Source organism: Lethenteron reissneri, chromosome 50 (genome assembly GCF_015708825.2).
Source record: "Lethenteron reissneri isolate LAM-NWPU_2019-01 chromosome 50, ASM1570882v1, whole genome shotgun sequence".
In the NCBI taxonomy this organism is placed as follows: domain Eukaryota; kingdom Metazoa; phylum Chordata; class Hyperoartia; order Petromyzontiformes; family Petromyzontidae; genus Lethenteron; species Lethenteron reissneri.
This window is the reverse complement of record NC_083828.1, coordinates 2685547-2704085: the sequence shown is the minus strand read 5'-3', so window position 1 is coordinate 2704085 and position 18539 is coordinate 2685547. Positions and strand designations below refer to the sequence as shown.

The 18539-nt window shown below is 49.5% G+C and overlaps 1 protein-coding gene across 8 annotated transcripts in view; it reads right to left on the bottom strand.

Moving 5' to 3' along the window:
- The window catches only part of LOC133355062 (transcription factor 12-like), a 249467-nt gene that overhangs the window by 46618 nt on the left and 184310 nt on the right, over positions 1-18539 (bottom strand). The window lies entirely within an intron of this gene.

Below are 18539 nucleotides of genomic sequence, written 5' to 3'. Positions count from 1 at the left end.
GTGAAGTCACGTAGAAGGGAAATAATAAGTTATAATGTATTATTGTTATTATTTTATTATTTCCCTTCTACGTGACTTCACCGAAAGAACCAAGAAGATAAATGGCAACAGTTGTACAAGATGTCAGCTTCTACTTGGGTCCCCCTTTGTCTCTCATTTGTAAAAAAAACATGGCAAAGTTAAAGGGCACACACAGGAAAAGCAGGACCCCGCTAAAAGTAAAAAAAAAAATTGGCTTCACCTTTCTGGGAAAGTTATTGTTCATATCATAATACCGGGGGGTAAGACTTTGGCTATGAGACCCGTACAGACTCGATTATTTACTCAAAATGCGATGCTGTGGACATCTGTGAAAAACAGCTTCATAGCTCATCGGATTCCTGCAGTATAAATAAATATTCTGTAATGTTCACTCTTACAACAGGCCCGTCTTTGTTACGTTGATAATTCCCTGCAGAGAGGTCTCTGGAAATGGAATGAGCGAGTGGTCGCAAAGCAGCAGGAATTGACAGGCAGAAGAGAGAAATTTATTTATAGTAATTAACTCATTGAGCCATTACGTCACATGATCTAACACAAGGTGCTTGAAGCGCAACACCGTCACATTTTACAGGTACACACACACGCGACGCACGCACGCACCACAATGGAAGTGCACTCAATTCCAAAGTTGAGATGGAAATTGGCTCAACCAAGGCAAAACAAAACCATGAAAAGCTCTCAGAAAAGTGTCGCGCTTCAAACGACAACAATAGAGACTCTTGCGCAAACCTCAAAAATTAAATCAAAACAAAAAAGGATTTTTTTTTTTCTATCAACATTTCAAAGCTGCACTGGGGGTGGTGGTTGTAATGTTTGCTTATTTATTTATTTACAATTCTTTTTCTTTTTTTAAATGCCGAGACCGGTTCACAGACTTCAAACAGCCGAGCCTGCAAGCAGGGGAAAAAAACGACTGAAAAAAAGATGAAAAGAAGAAAGGAACGCGGGGAGAAGAAAAAAAAATAATAGATAAGTTTCGCTGCCGTTGACGAAAACGATCTTTGCCTTAACTGTGAATCCTGCCTCGGCCTTCCAACGCAAACCGAGATATTTGCAGGCACAAGCATTCACCGTGCTCATCATCTTCAGACGCATTTTTTGTTTCAGAATATTTTATTTATTTAACAACAAACAAAAAAGTGGCCATTTCATCGTTTTTGCGACGCTAACTTTCTCTCATTAAAATCATATTCAATAAAGCACAGGGATGGGGGGGGGGGGGCCTCCTTGAAATACAACAAAAAAGTGGTGTCCCCACCGCACAGCGGCCATCGAGACGAGCGTTTGCGGCGGCGGCCGTTTGGACGAACATCCAAACACCGGCAACGCGATGTCGTTGCCGGCAGTCCCTTGCAACCAAAGCCAGAGGTGCCCCCCCCAAACCCCCCCAACCCCCCCCCTCTCTCTCCTTCCATTTCACACCGAGAGACGGTGGCGCAATTTTGGAAATTATCTCGGGCGGCCTGTGGGAATCTAAACTAAACTTGTTTTGATATTAATACCAAGCAAGGCCCACCGAGATGCATGGCTCTTTTTTTCAGACGCGACCTGGCTGTCACAAATGGTGCCTCGACAAGAAAAGTCGGCTCATCGCGTAGAAATGTATCGCAGCCCAACACTCGAAACGTGTGCTCCTATGCACGCAGAGGGGAAAACCCGGAGGGCCGGGAGAAAAAATCCACGCGACCACGGGGAGAGTGACATGCAAATTCCAAATATACGGCAGGCGTCAGGGTCAGGATTGAGCCCACGACCTCCTGCAAAACCAGACGAGGGAGTTAACATCTCCTAGCCACCGTGGCATCCCAAACTCTGACTGTGAACCCACGTCTACTGAGCTACCTTCACGTACAAGTACAGTTATGGGGGGGCAGACCGGTGGCGCAGTGGTTAGTACCGCACGATACGAAGGCAGCAACCCGAGTTCGATTCCCGACCACAACTAACGTCAATGACGAGTGAACTGGCCCTGCACCCGCTGTTGCCATCCCGCACTGACCAGCCTGGTGAAGTATGGTCAAATGGCCCCCATGACCGATGCGGTGTGGGGATTCCTCTCATACAGCAACGTATTGAAAACAATTGCGAATGACTATTACCATTATTATATCCAAAGTCAAAGTTTTCCGAGATCATCTCAGTTGAGGACCCTGACCCACTGGTGAAATATAACACATTCATATGGCAGGACTCAGTCTCCCCACAGGACTACCAGAATCGACTTCAAAGAAAGCAGTGCTCATGTTATATTCCTCCCCCGCCCCCCCCCGTAAGTAAGTTTACCCCAGGCAGGGACGTGAACTCACGGGCTGCCAATTCCGATTGAGGCCTGCGCCACAAGCACCAGCTGGCTGGATCTAATGACGTCAGGGCCTCGCATGCACACGTTGCAGAGTTAACTCCCAATATAAATGGGTTGCCGCGGCTTCGGCGATGGAACGTTTCCCCGAGAAGTGACGGAGCGAAGAAATGTGTCCTCTCGCGCAGGTGCTTGGGTGAATTACTTTCATCATGACACGATGGGTATGGGCGGGGGGGGGCTTAATTTAGCAGTGGACTGAAAATGGCCGACGATGACGACGAAGGAGTGGAAATGCAACTTCATTATTTCGATATCGTGCACCTCTATGAACATTAATCGGGGAGGACTACGGTCAATGACGAGGCTCAGGATTATTAACCCGTTCCCGTTCCGAGACGTATGGAAATCGCAGGGTGGGTCGTCCCGTTCACCGCTGAATCTGGAAACGCGCGAGCGGTTCAGCGCTAATTTTATTTAGAGAGGCGTCGTAGCGCCGCTGCATTTGAAGCCATTGTCGCTCACTGCAGAGAACTGTGGCGACACGACCGCACACTCTATGATAGTTGGCGCCAGACTGTGCCAGACGCGCCCTCGACCGCTTGGCCTTTAACTTCCGATTCCGGAAAAAAAATTATCGGAAGAAAAACCAATTACGTAAATGTAACGTCATCGGAATGGCGAAGGGTGAAGTGACTCACTGCTTATGGTCACGTTTGTAAAAACAGTCGTTTAATTATAAAGCCATCGTAAGAAAGCTGATACAACAATAAATTCAGATATTTCTGTGAATACGCATTCCTTAACATATAATTAATCATTGTGGTCAGTTAACCAGAACACAACATTTAGAGCATTTTATAGCCATTAAACTTTGTTCATATATTTTAAAAGTACTTTATTTTACAGAGAAAACATGCATGAAATTTTTCCATTTATATTCCGTTTTTGCCTTGGGTTATAAATTCAAATAATGAAGCGGTGTTTATTTCAGCAGTTGACAAAATAAACATTTTCACAAGAACAGGCATCATTGGACCAGTTTGCTCAAGCATGTGCTGGCGTATATGTGTGTGTATATCTATGCTGCATGTATGTGTGTTGCATGTATGTGTGCTGCATGTATCTACGCCACGAGTATCTATGCCGCGTGCAGCTATGCTGTGCACGCATGTGTGTGTGTGTGTGAGAACAGTCCTTCACGGCCAAGAGGGAATCACTGCCCGTGTATATTTGTGTGGCGTGTGCATAAGAATGCTCGCCCGAGTGTTCCGTATTCTCCAGATTCAAAGCTGCCGCCGGAAAAGCAAGACGCGTCACCCCAACTTTTGGGTCGTCTTGAAAACAACAACAACATCGTTCATCCGGATGCGTACGACGCAGAATAACGCAACGTGGCACGGGCTGCGGGAACGACGGTGCCCGGTAACGAACGACGTCACGGTGTCGTACAAACGTTGCGGAAACGCTGGGCGCTCGTCCCAGCACGGTCCCAGCACCGGCACTTGACAACTCATTTCTTGAGAACCGCTCGCTTCTTGTTGCGTTTCGTTTGCCGTCCCACCCCACACCCCCCAGCACCTCTCATTAGCACGGTTGGCTACGTACGTACAGCAGAAGCACAAACTCCGTGGCTCCACATGGAAGCAAAAGCATATCTAGATATATATTTTTTTTACCAGTTTGTGCACTGTACCGGTAAAAAATCATTTTCTCCAGTGACCTGCTGAAATCTGTTCGCAAAGGCGCGTAGGCCGGGCGGCGTAGAGATCGGACTCTGAGACGCAATTGCAACTCGCGTGTCTGGGTGCACACACCGACTGGATTAAGACGTTCCCCCAACTTTTTGGCGTGAAATAAATGTTTACAAGCGTGTGTTATAATCCCGGGAATAAGGCGTGCGTGTGAGTGAGGGGGAGCGCGGGGATGCAGTGCTTGTACAACGAACGCGCTCCGGTCCCGGGCAGGCTCGGTTTGATACCCCCGGCCCACAAGCATCAACGACGAGAGGTGTCTGAACCTGTCCCGTGTTTCCCTCAGGTCTACTCAGCCTTCACTTGTAGCACACGGTCCTCCCTTTGTGCATCATGCCGGGCCTTACTAACGGTTTGCTAACGGGCACCCCCTTGCCCACTATGGGCTATAAGGCAAAAACAAAACAAATGATGGGATCTTTGTTGCCTTGATTGTGATCGTGCACTCCCACGGACGTGCGTCGTGGTCTTTTCGCAAACAAACTACAAACCCAGACACCTGGGGCCACCCGATTAACATTGGGCAGCTAGGGGGAGAGCATCACCATCAGCACCGGCGGGGGGGGGGGGGTAAGGGACGTAAGATGGCCAAGCGTGCGACAGCGCCCGCGGGTCAGATCACCCTGAACCTTTCCCGACCTCGCCGGACCTCACGAGCTAAGGACGGTCGCGCCTAGTTTGTAAAGTAGCTGGATGGGTGACCACCGGTGGGTTCGTACCAGGTGTTATAGGCGGATGGCTGCGCGGGTTACGCGGTGCTAAGACAATGGTGGCAACGGGGTACGGTCCACAGCTAGATTTGGTCCGACTGGATTGCGTCTGTGGATTGAATCTCGCTGTGCGACGCTTTGTAACTCCCTTAACTTGCATCGGGGTGTCTCCTGGTACGGCGGCTTCCTCCCACGGGCCGACCACTCATTCCTGTAAATGCCCCAACAACCCAGGGCAGGACCCTCTTGAAAAGGTCTTGAGACTTAGGCAAGGCAGTTCCGGGTAAATCATTGGCATTATTATTATTATTGAGATTATACCATGGTACTTTCCACAACACCACTCCCTCCATGTGCGGTAAGACTTAATAGGTGTTCGTTAAAAGCACTTGCGACATGAGTCTAGAAAATACAAGTGTGTCTGTTGGTGCTGCTCGATAACTGCGCTTGCTGTAACAAATTGTTGAGGCTACACGGGGGGCCTTTGTCTTTGTGTGGGTATACTGCATATGTGGGGAGTGGTTGTGTAGCGGTGATGCTACGAAACCCGACGACCCAAGTTTGATTTCCGCTCTCGGCCACCAACACCAGCGACGATTATCTGAACCAAGCCTTGACCTCCCCTAGGTCGACTCAGCTTCAAATGAGTACCTGCTGCGGTGTGTAAACATCGCCACCGGGGAGAGAAAGGCGGCCCGGGCGTGGTGCTGGCCACCCGCCCCCCTCGTGTGCCGTTCATAGGCGCTCGCTATCAGCACTTGCCCCAACAGTCTGTTAAGGCTACACGGACGGGGGTCCTTTGTCTTTGTGCGGGCGCATGAGTGCGCGCGCTGGCACGAGGGCACTCCCGTGTCGCAGGCAGCAGCAGCAGCAGCAGGACTGCCGTGCAGTTTGAGGATAACAGCAGCCTTCACTCGCAGTTGCCCACCGCCGTAACATTCCAGGTCAACTTAACCGTACTTATATTACTGACACTCACGGCGCGGCAGTAGTCCTTCAAAGTTCGACGTGCACAGACTCGCACACACAAACACGAGCATCATAAGAGGAGAGGACCCCCCCCCCCCCGAACCCCCACCCACTTACCCCCCCCTCGAGCCCGTCAAATTACTCCTGTTGCGAAAATGTCCCAGTCTTGTGAAGTTTTGGTCGGGCTCTGCATTCCTGGCTCGTGGCGCCGCCACAGACCCTCCCCGCCTGTCTGGCTTCACTCGGGGGGGCCCACAGCCGCACCAGCGGCCCCGGCCATGGGAACCCGCAGCCAGCCAAAGGGAAACTTGCACACGGCGCGCGCACGCTGCAAAGACAAAGCTCCCCCTCCCCCGTGTAGCCTCGGACAGACTGTTGGGGCAAGTGCTCTTAGCGGGCACCTATGAAGGCCGGCACGGCACACCAGGGGGTGGGTGGCCAGCTCCACGCCCGACCGCCTTTGTCTCCCAGGTGGCGATGTTTACATACTGCAATAGGTAGCAATTTGAGGCTGAGTCGACCTAGGGGAGGCCCAGGGCCGGTTCAGATCATCGTCACCGGTGTTGGCCGTGACCGGGAATCGAACTGTAGCGCAGCGTAGCGCTAACCACGACGCTACCGCTACATGCATACAAAGATCCCCCATATAGCCTTAACAGACTGTAGGGGCAAGTGCTGTTAGCGAGCACCTATGAAGGCCGGAACGGTACACGAGGGGGTGGGTGGGCCAGCGCCACGCCTGACCGCCTTTGTCTCCCCAGTGGCGATGTTTACACACCGCACCAGGTACTCATTTGAGGCTGAGTCGACCTAGGAGAGGCCCAGGATCGGTTCAGATAATCGTCACCGGTGTTTGCCGTGAGCGGGAATCGAACCCGGGTCGCCAGATTCGTAGTGCAGCGCGCTAACCGCTACACCACCGCTCCCCATGACGCTACCGCTACACGCACACACACACACACGGATTCGTGAACCCCACCGAGGACCTCGCTCTCACGCCCGTGGGAAATGCGCGCACGCACGCGCGCACATTTACGTGTGTGTGTGTGTGCAAGAGCCGTCTCCTCTCCGCTATCCCCTTCCCTACCAAAAAAAACCAGGTCGCCACGTCCATGACTCACACAGAATCAGAAACTTTCTTTATCACTGGAGGAATCCGAAGAGCTATGAAGCTAATTTTTTTCCCACAGGTATCCAGTATTTCACAGACGTCCGGTTACACCGCCTTGTAGCAGAGACAAAACAAGTATAACCCGTAAAAACAAAGTTTTTCACTATAAATCCTTTATATGCGTGGCGGCTAGAGTCCTCTCGTCCTCTGGCTTGAGATGGCTGCCACCTATGGCTCAGATGATTGTATGGCACCATTAAGCAATTGGTAATTAAATAGAATATTTTTGTCCTAAAAAGTGTAAAATTCAGGAAATATTTTTTCACGAACATTAATTGTTACGCACAACGAGTCTGTGTGGAAAATGTCAGCTCGATTGGATCACGGGAAGTGGGTTGAAAAACGACCGAAAGATTTGCACGGTCGTAAGCAAGCAAGCAAGCGTGCAAGTGAACTTAATATAAAGGATTTAATAAGTATAACCCGTAAAAACAAAGTTTTTCACTATAAATCCTTTATATGCGTGGCAGCGAACTTAATATAAAGGATTTAAAAATATATTCGCCTGTGGAGGACGCGGGGATCGATCCCGCGACCTTTGGCATGGGAAGCGAGGGCGCTACCAACTGCGCTACTCCGCCACGGCCTGTGGAGGGGTTACGCTCTGGGCTCTTACACTCTGACGTTCAGCCAAAGCCATGAATGCGTTCTATTTGAATATATGTAAAATATTTTTTTTTTGCTTAAAAAGTGTAAAATTTTGGGAATTTTTTTTCACGAACAATAATTGTCTGGCACAACGAGTCTGTGTGGAAAATGTCAGCTCGATTGGATCACGGGAAGTGGGTTAAAAAACGACCGAAAGATTTGCACGGTCCTAAGCAAGCAAGCAAGCACGCAAGCACGCGAACTTAATATAAAGGATTTAAAAATACCGAGAGAGAAGAGCCGGGCATTTTTAGGCAACATTCACGGAAGAGAGGGAACACAGAGAGAGAGAAATGAACAAGGGCAGAGAGATGGACAAAGACTCACAGATGGAGTTGGCACTCCACACCAGTGCTGCATTCGCAACCTCGAGAGGGAAAAAAAAGCCCACGTGCCCGGGACGTTGGCTCATTCCGCTGCCGTGGTTTGTGCCCCCGTAATTAAACGTGGTGCAACTCACCAACACTCTTCACTTCACTCGTGGCAGGATTCACGGATTGCGAGAGGCGGGGGGGGGGGCGTACAACTCCATTGGGATGCGGTAATGAATGCTGCTGGGGGATATCTGTGATTTTTAAAAAGAGCTTTAAAACTCATCGGATTTCCTCCAGTACAAATACAGATTCTGATTCTGTCATTGTAACAATTGGAACCACAGCTCTCAGACAACGGGTGTAGATTATATATGCGGTTGGCCACTCGTGATAGCCCAGATTTTTAGTTGCGGGTTTATAAATGTGCTTACTTGCACACCACAGAATAAAGTCTACTCAATAGCCGATGTGGCGTTTTCATATATTAATATATATAACCGAAATCCCACGCAAAGCACATAACACTGTACATTCCAGCGGCTACAATCCACTCAAAGGACCTGGATTCCTGTGAATGAGTTGGTGTCTGAAGAGTGGCGTAAATGTATGGTCTCACTGCTTGAGAAAAGTTACAAGTTTTAATTCACGCAAAACGAACGGTGCGTTTGCTCGCCAACAAGGAGAACGCCCACAGGCCACTATCGCGAGGACTTCACGAATGTTCCACACGTACACACGTGTTCTCGCCCACTGTACGTAGTTACATGGGTGACACGGTGGTGTTACGTGGCAGTTTGTCGAAATGAAAGGCTCGGACATGTGGGGGATGGTGGGGTGGGAGACGAGGTCTTAGGGGGCGGGCGAGGTGGGTGCGGGGAAGAGTGGAGTGAAGGAGGAGGGCCTGAAAACCGTGAAATTTCACAGGCAAAGTCTATCGGTGGTGCCCACAGAGAGCGAGGGAGCTTCTCTGTAGGGGAGAGTGGCTTTGGGGGGGGATGGGAGGAGTGAGTGGTGAGGGGTTGGGCCGTGAAATTTCATGGACAGGGTCTAGGAGGATCAGATAAAAGCAGGGGGGGTTGAGTGGGTGGGTGGGATGGGAGGGAAACATTTAAAACACTATTCTTATAAAACAAATGGCCCAGTTAAAACCCAGACGCGCGGCAACTCAGGACCCAACTTCCTGGATGACCCGACGACCTGCGGCTTCTGACCTCCCCGCAAAGAGACCCCATCGGCGTCTCCTGCACAAGCGCGAGAGAGCCCCAGAGAGGTGACCTTTGCACCGCCCGGTCTTGGAATGGTCACACAAAGCACAATAAAGATGCCTCGCTCCGAAACGTCTCACAGATTAGAGACCCTTTATTTAAATATCGTACATAGAAAGACAAAGATCACCCCCCCCATGTATAGCCTTAACAGACTGTTGGGGCAAGTGCTGTTAGCGAGCACCTATGAAGGCTGGCAGGATTCACGAGGGGGTGGGTGGTCAGCACCACGCCCGTCCGCCTTTGTCTCCCCAGTGGCGATGATTTTACACACCGCACCATGTACTCATTTGAAGCCGAGTCGACCTAGGGGAGGAGGTCCAAGAGCGGTTCAGATAATCCGTCACTGATTTTGGCCGTGAGCAGGAATCACGTTCGTAGCGCAGCACTTGAAGAAATTAAAACTTTTTTTTTACCAGGTAAGGCCCACCACTCATCTACGTTGATTCTAAGTGTGGAGGGAAAAACCGGAGGACCCGGAGAAAAATCCACGCGACCACGGGGAGAGAAACATGCAAACTCCAACCAAATACACAGGCGTCATGGTCGGCATCGAACCCACGACCTCGTGTATACCCCGGTAAGTAGTTAACATCTCCCCACGTGGTACCCCGGGCAAAAGTACACGCCAGAGCTGTTTGTTATAAAATGGCCGGACGACACAGCTCTACCCACACACGATCACATGACCAATTTGCTTCACTTCAAATACGACAATTATTTTTATTGGCTACAAACAAAGCCTACAGTAAACATCGCATTCAACAATAACAGAGTAACCTGCAGGGAAACACCGTACTGTATACAGTGTAAATAAACTGGATCCACAGCTAAACGTTTTTTTTATGGCCAACCTAGGAACAGTTTTTTCAGGAAAAGACTTTAAAAAGTTTGCACATGTACATACGCCGTTAATACTTTGTCAAATCATCAAACGGTTGCGGACATGTGCTGCGGTCAGTGCAGCGTGAGGACGAAGCTCAACAACAGGCCCTCAACCTTTGCATCTTCTAGTGCCCTTCTAGATCTGCTGCTTACCACCCTCCCGACCTGCACGTCTCGGCCCTGAACTCCGTTAACGGAACTGCTAAAAGTGACGACGACGACGACGTACCCGGAGAGGCCTTCATCCAGCAGTGGCGAGATCACCGACCACGAGGACGTCAAAATCTGCTCCACTTAAAATGTGCAACATTTTTAAGTCGAGCACAATGGGTGGAATGTGAATGCTGAACACGTTGGCTCCCTCCGTCTCTCAATCTCATCCTTGCACCGCCGATTGCGCACAGCACGCACGTGGCAGAAGCGTAACCCCTTCGCGGCGTTCCAGGCCTCCTCTGACAGAGAGAAATATTGATTGATTCCACTCCCACAATGCTTCAAGTGAAGAAAAAAACCTCAATAAAAACAAAAGGCCATTGTATCTCTTGTACATTTAAAAGCAAAAAAAAACCTGAACGAACACGTGGAGAGAGAGAGACAAGAGATATCCGAACCAGTTCTTGACTTTGTAAAAGCCAGAGCTTTGGACTCGAGCAATTATAGCGCAGCCCGGGATTGTAAAGTGCCCCGGCCCAGGCTCATCTAGAGACGCCGTTTCGCAAAATGACGAGGTCGGTTCCTCGGCTGAATCCAGGGAAGCGTTCGGGGAACATCGGAGATGAGCTACCCTCTCGTTTTTTTTTTCGCCTACTGACCGTCTCAAAAGGCCAGGGCAGTGCATGAGAGGAACATTTATTTACCATTTTTCGCTACGGCCCATGAAGGAATCCATAAGCAGAGAGCGCAAACAGCAAAAAACGTCACTGGCCCTTCTTGCGATTCGTGATGGAAGGGCCCATTGGGCCAGAAACTGTCGCCACCGAAATTTCCCCCACCCTTTCAGGGGGTCACAACGGTATTGTCAACGAGCGCGTTTTCCGTTTGTTGTCTGTCCTTGTGCACCCCGAGGCGATGGGTTCCGCGTTGAAAATCAAGTTCGCCTTCCAATGATCCGTGGGGTTTGTAAGGGAGCACTGTGAAACGATTTGCTCGGGGTTACGAACGTTGCGTTTTAAAGTTTGCAAGACGGGGTACAGGAATGTGAGCAACCGATTGGCTCACAAGTGACGACATCACATTTGTCGCTCGATTAAAGACCGAAACAGGAGAACTTCTCCACAACTATGGCTGTCGCCTGATGATGCTGGTTGTGATTACCGGCAAAAACGTCACGGGTACTCGAATTGTAAATGCTGTGGGTAAACTCTCCAACACAACGATGTGCTGAACTCGTAAAGAACTGGCACGTTTTGCTAACGTGACAAACGCTACTAATTGGATGTTGTCGGGTGGTGGCGGGTTTCACGACACATTTATATTTACGCGATCTAACCCGACAAAAAAAATCTCTGTTATGGATTATGATGACGTCCAAAGCCAAAGGGCGAGCGGATTGCTGCTGTGATCTAGGCCACTGTGCAACTCACAAGCAGTAGTTGAACATCAACGCGCAGGCATTTAATAATAATATTCACTTACATGTATAAAGCGCCCTTAAACAATCGTTCTCAGGGCGCTATGCATGGCAAGGCAGAAAATAGTTTAACGCCAACAACCAAGGACGAAAGAAGTGAGAAAGACGTTTGAAAATAACCCAAGAGAGAGAAAGCCATTTTAAAGAGATGTTTTCTTAGTCGAGATTTGAAGATTTGTAAGTGTCTCGCAAGCCCCCTTGACCTCGAAGATAAAGTGTGACGGCCATTTTTAGGGATATTATTATTTTACGAAAAATGGCCATCACCGGGTTCATAACGTCGCCGCGCTAACCACTCCATGTAAGTTGAACTTCTTTCGCACCGTACGTAGCCAACCGTGCTAATCGGAGGTGCGGCAAAAGGACAACAAACCAAAAGCGCCCCGCCAGAGCGCCCGCTCCACCGCCAAATTGAAAACCTCCGCGCGAGACAGAAAATCCAGGGGACGGCTCAGCGAGCCGACGTGAATCATTCATCAAAAGGATCTTCGCCTTACCGACGGACGGGAGGCCGCGGTTCGAGTGACACCGGCAGGAGAACGCGCAACGCCCCCCCCCTTTGAAACGCGCCCGCTCGCGTGAAATTCAAAGGGCGTTTGTTAATTGCGCTGCAACAGGTGTGAAGAAGCAAGAAGACCAAGCGTTGCGCAACCTCCACAGGGACAAATGTTCTCACACTTGCAAAGTGCCCGACACTTCCAACAGCTTTCTTTAACTCCTACAACCGTGGTGGGGAGTTTTGAAAGTTTTTTTTAAAGATGAATTCATTTGATATCTCATCTTATCCTTCCGTCTCTCTCTCTCACACCCATGTATTTAGTTCTTTGTTGCGAAGACATCATCACGCGGTCGAACTGCATTATTGATGAGAGGCACGACTCCAGACGTGTCCGTAAGTGGCGCGTCTCACCTTCATGTTTTTACATCGCGTGCGGCACCATACACGCCCACATGCAAGTGCGTTGGCGTGTGTAGGCGTGTACGCGTGTCCATGTGTGTGTGCGTGTACACACACAAGTACATGAGGAGCGGTAGAGTAGCAGTTAGCGCGCTGCGCTGCGAACCCCGGTGAACAGAGTTCGACACCAGTAACAAGAATTACCTGAATCGGTCCTGGGCCTCTCCTAGGTAGACTCGGCCTCAAATGAGTACCTTGGTGCGGTGTAAACATCACCACTAGGGAGACAAAGGCGGCCGGGCGTGGTGCTGGCCACCCACCCCGTTGTGCCGTGCCGGCCTTTATAGGTACTACTCGCTAACAGCACTTGCACCCAACGGTATCTTAAGGCTACATAGGTGAATATTTGTCTTTGGAACACAAATACGCACACGTGCGCACACAAGTATCCCTTTGTGGGTGTATACAAGCTAATGCGCGCTTCACCAAGAAGCACAAGTGGCGATAGACTGTACGTGAGCGCACGATCACGATTGGAAATTTGCACAACTTTGATTATTGTGATGACGGCAGTGATTACGCTCACTGAACTGTGCACCGAAATTATCTGGTTTCCATTCCCTGTCTCATACACTAATGGCAATTGGTAACCTGGCCTGGGCTTCCTCTAAATTGACTCGGCCGAAAATGAGCACCCGGTGCATTGTGTAAACACCTGTACCAGGAACATGTGGGCAAGTCGGGCCGGCCGTGATTGCTGGCCCAATCATCAAATCACGTGCCGTGCGCCGGACTTTAATAGGCACTTCCTAACGGTGTAAGTTTCAACTGCCCGTGCTGGCCGGAGCTAGAGGGGTCGTTTGCCTTTGTGCCCGACGTCGGCTGGCCTGCGGTGTGCGTGCGTGCAAGTCCGAGCGCGTGCGTGCGTGCCTATTCTCAGCGCTCAATTCCCTTCCGAGCATGAACAACAACAGAAAACAACTGCAAGACTGAACGCTTCCAGCTCAGGCCCCGGGCAATTGAGCTCACTCCCCCCCTACCCTTTGCGATAAACGCAACTTGAAATAACAACCACAACAATATTAACAACATCTCTCTTTCAGTTCCACTTCATTTCCAGCCTCGATAAGTTCTCATTTCCCTCTCTCTTCTCTTCAAGTGCACGCAGCGGTGCCGCAAAGGGCATCCCGTGACCCCTTTTACTCGTCAGCCCTTCCCCACATTTTGTTTCCACTAACTTACGTTGCAGGTGAATCTCTATCTTTTACATTTCTTAGTATTTCACTGTTCAACAGCACTGTCATTTTGCAACCTGAGTTCGGTTTACCTCATTCAAATCGTACTTTCACATTACTGCATGTCGGCTAGCTACCTCTCAGCATACTAACGCTTGGATGTTTTAACTTTAATAATATATATTGTTATGATTACACACACACACACCTGCTTTATCCCTGAAGATCGGGTGTCACTGGCAAGAGTAACATTCGGTCTCAATGGAAGCTTATCTGATTAAGTCTATGCTTACATATGTACACAGTCACTGTGGAACGCACAAAAACACTAGATGCGAGTCGCTCTCTAATGTGGCCCACGGTTTTTCATCAGCGCTGTGGTCAGCGCAGCGACTGCAGCACATTGCAAACCCCGCGTGAAGAGTGAGCCAGACTAAATAAACTACCACGACTATTTTTGCATTTCACCAGCTAAGGCCCAACGAGCGATCCACGTAGATCTGTTTCAGAAGCGACCTGGCCACAAATGAAAGCTCAACCAAGCGGCTTATATCACGTGGAAAATTCATAGCAGCCAAATACTCTCAACGCAGGTTCCTGTATGCGGAGGGACAAACCGGAGGATCCGGTGAAAAATCCCACGCGGCCACGGGGAGACAGACACGCAGTTGATTTAGAATTGAACAAGAAAAACTCCAAATATACAGCAGGTGTCAGGGTCGGAATGGAACCCATGACCTCTGCTGTACCAGGCGACATCTCGCCACAGTGGCGCCCCTATTCTGTGTTCAAAGTTTAGACAAAACAAATCAAGGAAGTCACGAGCATCATCATCGTCACCACCGCCAGTCGCAGCTCTCAAAATCATCCAAAATGCTGCTGCCTATTTGCTCAACGAGGCCACAACATCATCTTCAAGCATCTCCAAACGGTTCAATCCACCGCACATAACTACAACGCCTCCCTCCATCTTACAAGATCTCCTCGCTGCTTTCAAAATCCTCAAAGGCATCACACTCTTCGCTACCTCTCCGGCATGATATCTCCGCAATCGTCTTATCCAACAATCCATTGTATAATTGGGATCTTTGTGCTGTGCAAAGGACACCACCAGCCAAATAAACTAAAGGGGGGGGGGGGAACAGGAACTTAAGTGCAAATAAATATTCTTGGTGCTTTCAGTAAAGTCACGTAGAAGGGAAATAATTAAATAATACAATATTAAACAATAAAATTCTCACGACGTTTTGACTGCAACACAAGCAATCATCATCAGGTGTGAAATCCACAGCAAGAAAATTCGAAAAATAATGTTTTGAGTTACTTAATATGCACAACACAGCAAGGGAGGAGAAGATACAGGAACTGATGAGGCCCGTAGTGTAGGCTTGGGCTACACAGTGGCCATACGATGGCCGTAATGGATTCTTGAACGTTTCTGTGTGGAGCTTCGAGTGTTATGACAACCCCTTGGTTCGATCCCGACCCTGAGTTTGCATGTTCTCCCTGTGGTCACGTGGATTTTTCCCTCTGCATTTAGAATCAACATCCACACGATAAGGCACTTCGTTGTGGCCAGGTCGCTTTTGAAAGAGAGCTACGTAGCTCAGTGAAACCTCACTACTCCTTGCCTTGTGCCGGGGTTTTCTTGAGGCACACCGTTTTCCTCCAAAGTGCCCAAAAAAACACTTTCTCCGATGGCATTTGTGGCAAAAATGAAACCCACTAGCCAGGAACAACTTACTGGCGAACAAAATCTTTGAGACTCGATGAGACTTTCCGGATAAGAACGTGGAGTGTGTCCCTACAGCTCCGTCGGTGATGTAGGGACACACACCGACACAACAAAAACTCTCAAACTAAACGGCAAAAGATGGCGAGAGTTCGGTTACCTTGAATAACCTGCGAGTCTCCGAGAGGCGATCTAACAACAACAAAAAGGTACGCTTTTAAACCCAGACCCACCGTCCATTAGCACATTCCTTAAACACTCGGGGGGTAACAAGAGGCATTGCACAACTGAAGGTGCAGAAAGCTTCTCAGAACGGGTCTTTGTCACCGCGTTCGGAAACGCCTCTCGAGGGAGTCGAGTTTTGGTTTTCTCACCACACGGGTTGGAAGCCGCCCTCTTAAATCGACATCATTTTAGCGAGGAGGGAAATGGTTTTAAACTATTAATATATAAACAGAGCAGTTACGCACATGCAGTACACATCCGTCCTACCAGTTCATGTTGAGGATTCGTATGAATCGTATACTTTTTGATTCGTGGCAAAGAAAGCCTGAACAGCAATCGTTGACGACACAATGCCACGTGGCTTCCTGCAACATGCCGGGAGGAGAGCACCATTTTTGTAGAAGGGTTTGCGCTCGCGAATAACACGCGCTGGTGTGTTCCCGCGACTAAGCAAATGATGCAAAGTCCAAAGGAGCTTGTGGAAGAACTCAAAACGCCGCAAAAGTTGAGTCTATGCTTTTAACGGCGAAAATATGAACAAACCAAAATCATAATTCTAAATCTAAAACCACGCGCTGAGAATTGGCGTTACCTCATTGGACAGGGTCGGCCTAAAGATCCAAACCGCTTCAGGTCCCATGCCGACACATCCGGCCTCGATCCCCATAATCGGTAAACCAAGTCATTCCCGTGCACTGGAGATGGCAAAGCCATCAAAAGCAAGCGGACAAAGCCGACGCCAGTTTACGGCAAATGCTACGTCAAGGTTACGCCGAATGTCCCTGCATGCCCAACATACGCGTCCGTATATAGCGGCGTGCACGCTGCTGTATTGCTGCTACGCACAAACACACCGCACGTGTACGTGTGTGCTCGGTGGCGAGCATTGGCGGCAGTGAGCGTGTGCCAGCGAGCCAGTTCACACATACACCTCTCTCTCGTCTGTCCCCATCCCCTAGGTCTCCGGGCATCTCGGTGGGAGTTACCGACGCTCGGCGTAAGAGCTGCGAAGCGGAAGGCCGCGCGAAATGTTGCCGCTGGCCTGCGAGCAAGAGCGATCGCGCGCCGATGTCAAGTCCCCAAAAAATGTAATTTTTTTAAATCGTAAAAAATGTCTCGTTCTAAACTGCGATGACAAAGATCACTCGGGCGAATTAATCTCGCTGAGGTCGCCCTGGGTTAAATGAAGGTGGGCTAACTGCACACACACACGTGGTGTCGTGCGTGAATAACAACATCGTTGTAACCGCATTGTCTTGTGTTAAAGCGGAGGCTTTCGTGAAATGGAAATGTGTAGTAGGGGCAGTCTTCCACATAGGCCAGTCGTAACAATACCCCCGTTATATATGCGATGCATATGCCAAGTTACATCCTTTAGGATGACACATAAGTTGCTTAACTACATACAGTACTGTATTTTTTCAAGGCTGTCCAATCTTAAAATTGTACAGGGTTTACGTTTCTCAAAGGTCGCGTTTAAAAATCACAACTCATCTGAGACCATGTGACGAAATCTGAGACCATGTGACTAAATCTGAGACCATGTGACTAAACCACAATTGGCCTCCTACTATTGTAAAAACATAAATTATCCTTATGAATTATGCATTTTCTGCAATGTTGATCTAGACTCACGTTATATTGAAATTCGCCAATGCGTGTGTATCATTATGAATCGACGACAGGCATTGTCATTGACACACACGTGGCGGCGTTTCATGCGAAGTGCACAAGACGCAACTGGGGCTCTGTGTCTTTGGGAATGGCCTGCCGACTTGCGGGTGACTACAGGATTTGAACAGTGCCCCCCCCCCCCCCGTTGCCCCATCCCCCCTTCCACCAAAGCAGAACTTATTTTGGGCATCCCCGCCCCCAATAATTTTCGGTGGATAAACTCCAAGCGAGATGACAGAGGAGAGATCGAGGAGAGACCGGGGCAAGTCACGGCATGACAGAAGACAGACACAACAGATGAGACGCAGCTGGAATGGAAATGTAGACCAACAAAAAAAACTGCGTTCGAGAGAAGAGAGATACAGAAAAGAATATAGCGATGGGAGAGATGAATTCGCCGTTTACGATTATTATTACATCTCAAAATACCCAGGGGTCCCTTGAGCTAGTTGGGACCCTTCGCATTTGCTTTGTTTGCCGATGCCTCGTGCCACCACTGCGAAGAGCCACCACGGAGACGGAGACGCGAAGGCGGGAGGGGCGAGCATCGTTTGCGAGCGCCAAACTCGGCACACAACGAAGCCATCACCACGCCCGGCCACCTTTGTCTCCCCAGTGCTGATGTTCACGCGCTGTGCCCGGGTGCTCGCTTAACGCCGAAGTTCGCCTCGACTCCTCGCCACTGGTGCCAGGCCGTGGCCAGGAATCGAACGAATAACCCTCGGTTGGTTGTGTTTGTAGCGGCGTTCTAACCACTGCACCACCGCTCACCGCGCCCTATATATGCATGTCACACGCACGTACGGTGGGAAACTTTCAAGGCATAAAAGGACTTCGCCCGTGTCCCTTGTAACATCACAGAAAGCACAATCGGCAGGCGGAAAGAAGGCCTTTGGTAGTTTCACAATCCACGTGGTTTAGTTTCCATCGAAGTAAATGGCTGCTCACATCGAGTCAATGGTTCCATTCACACCCAGAGACCAGACAGAGTCTGCTAAAACATCGTCACAATCAACACGCGGACACTACGGCAATGCAGCTCAAGTAGCTTACAAAGAGTGACAGAGTTAAATGTTACTTTCTACGTT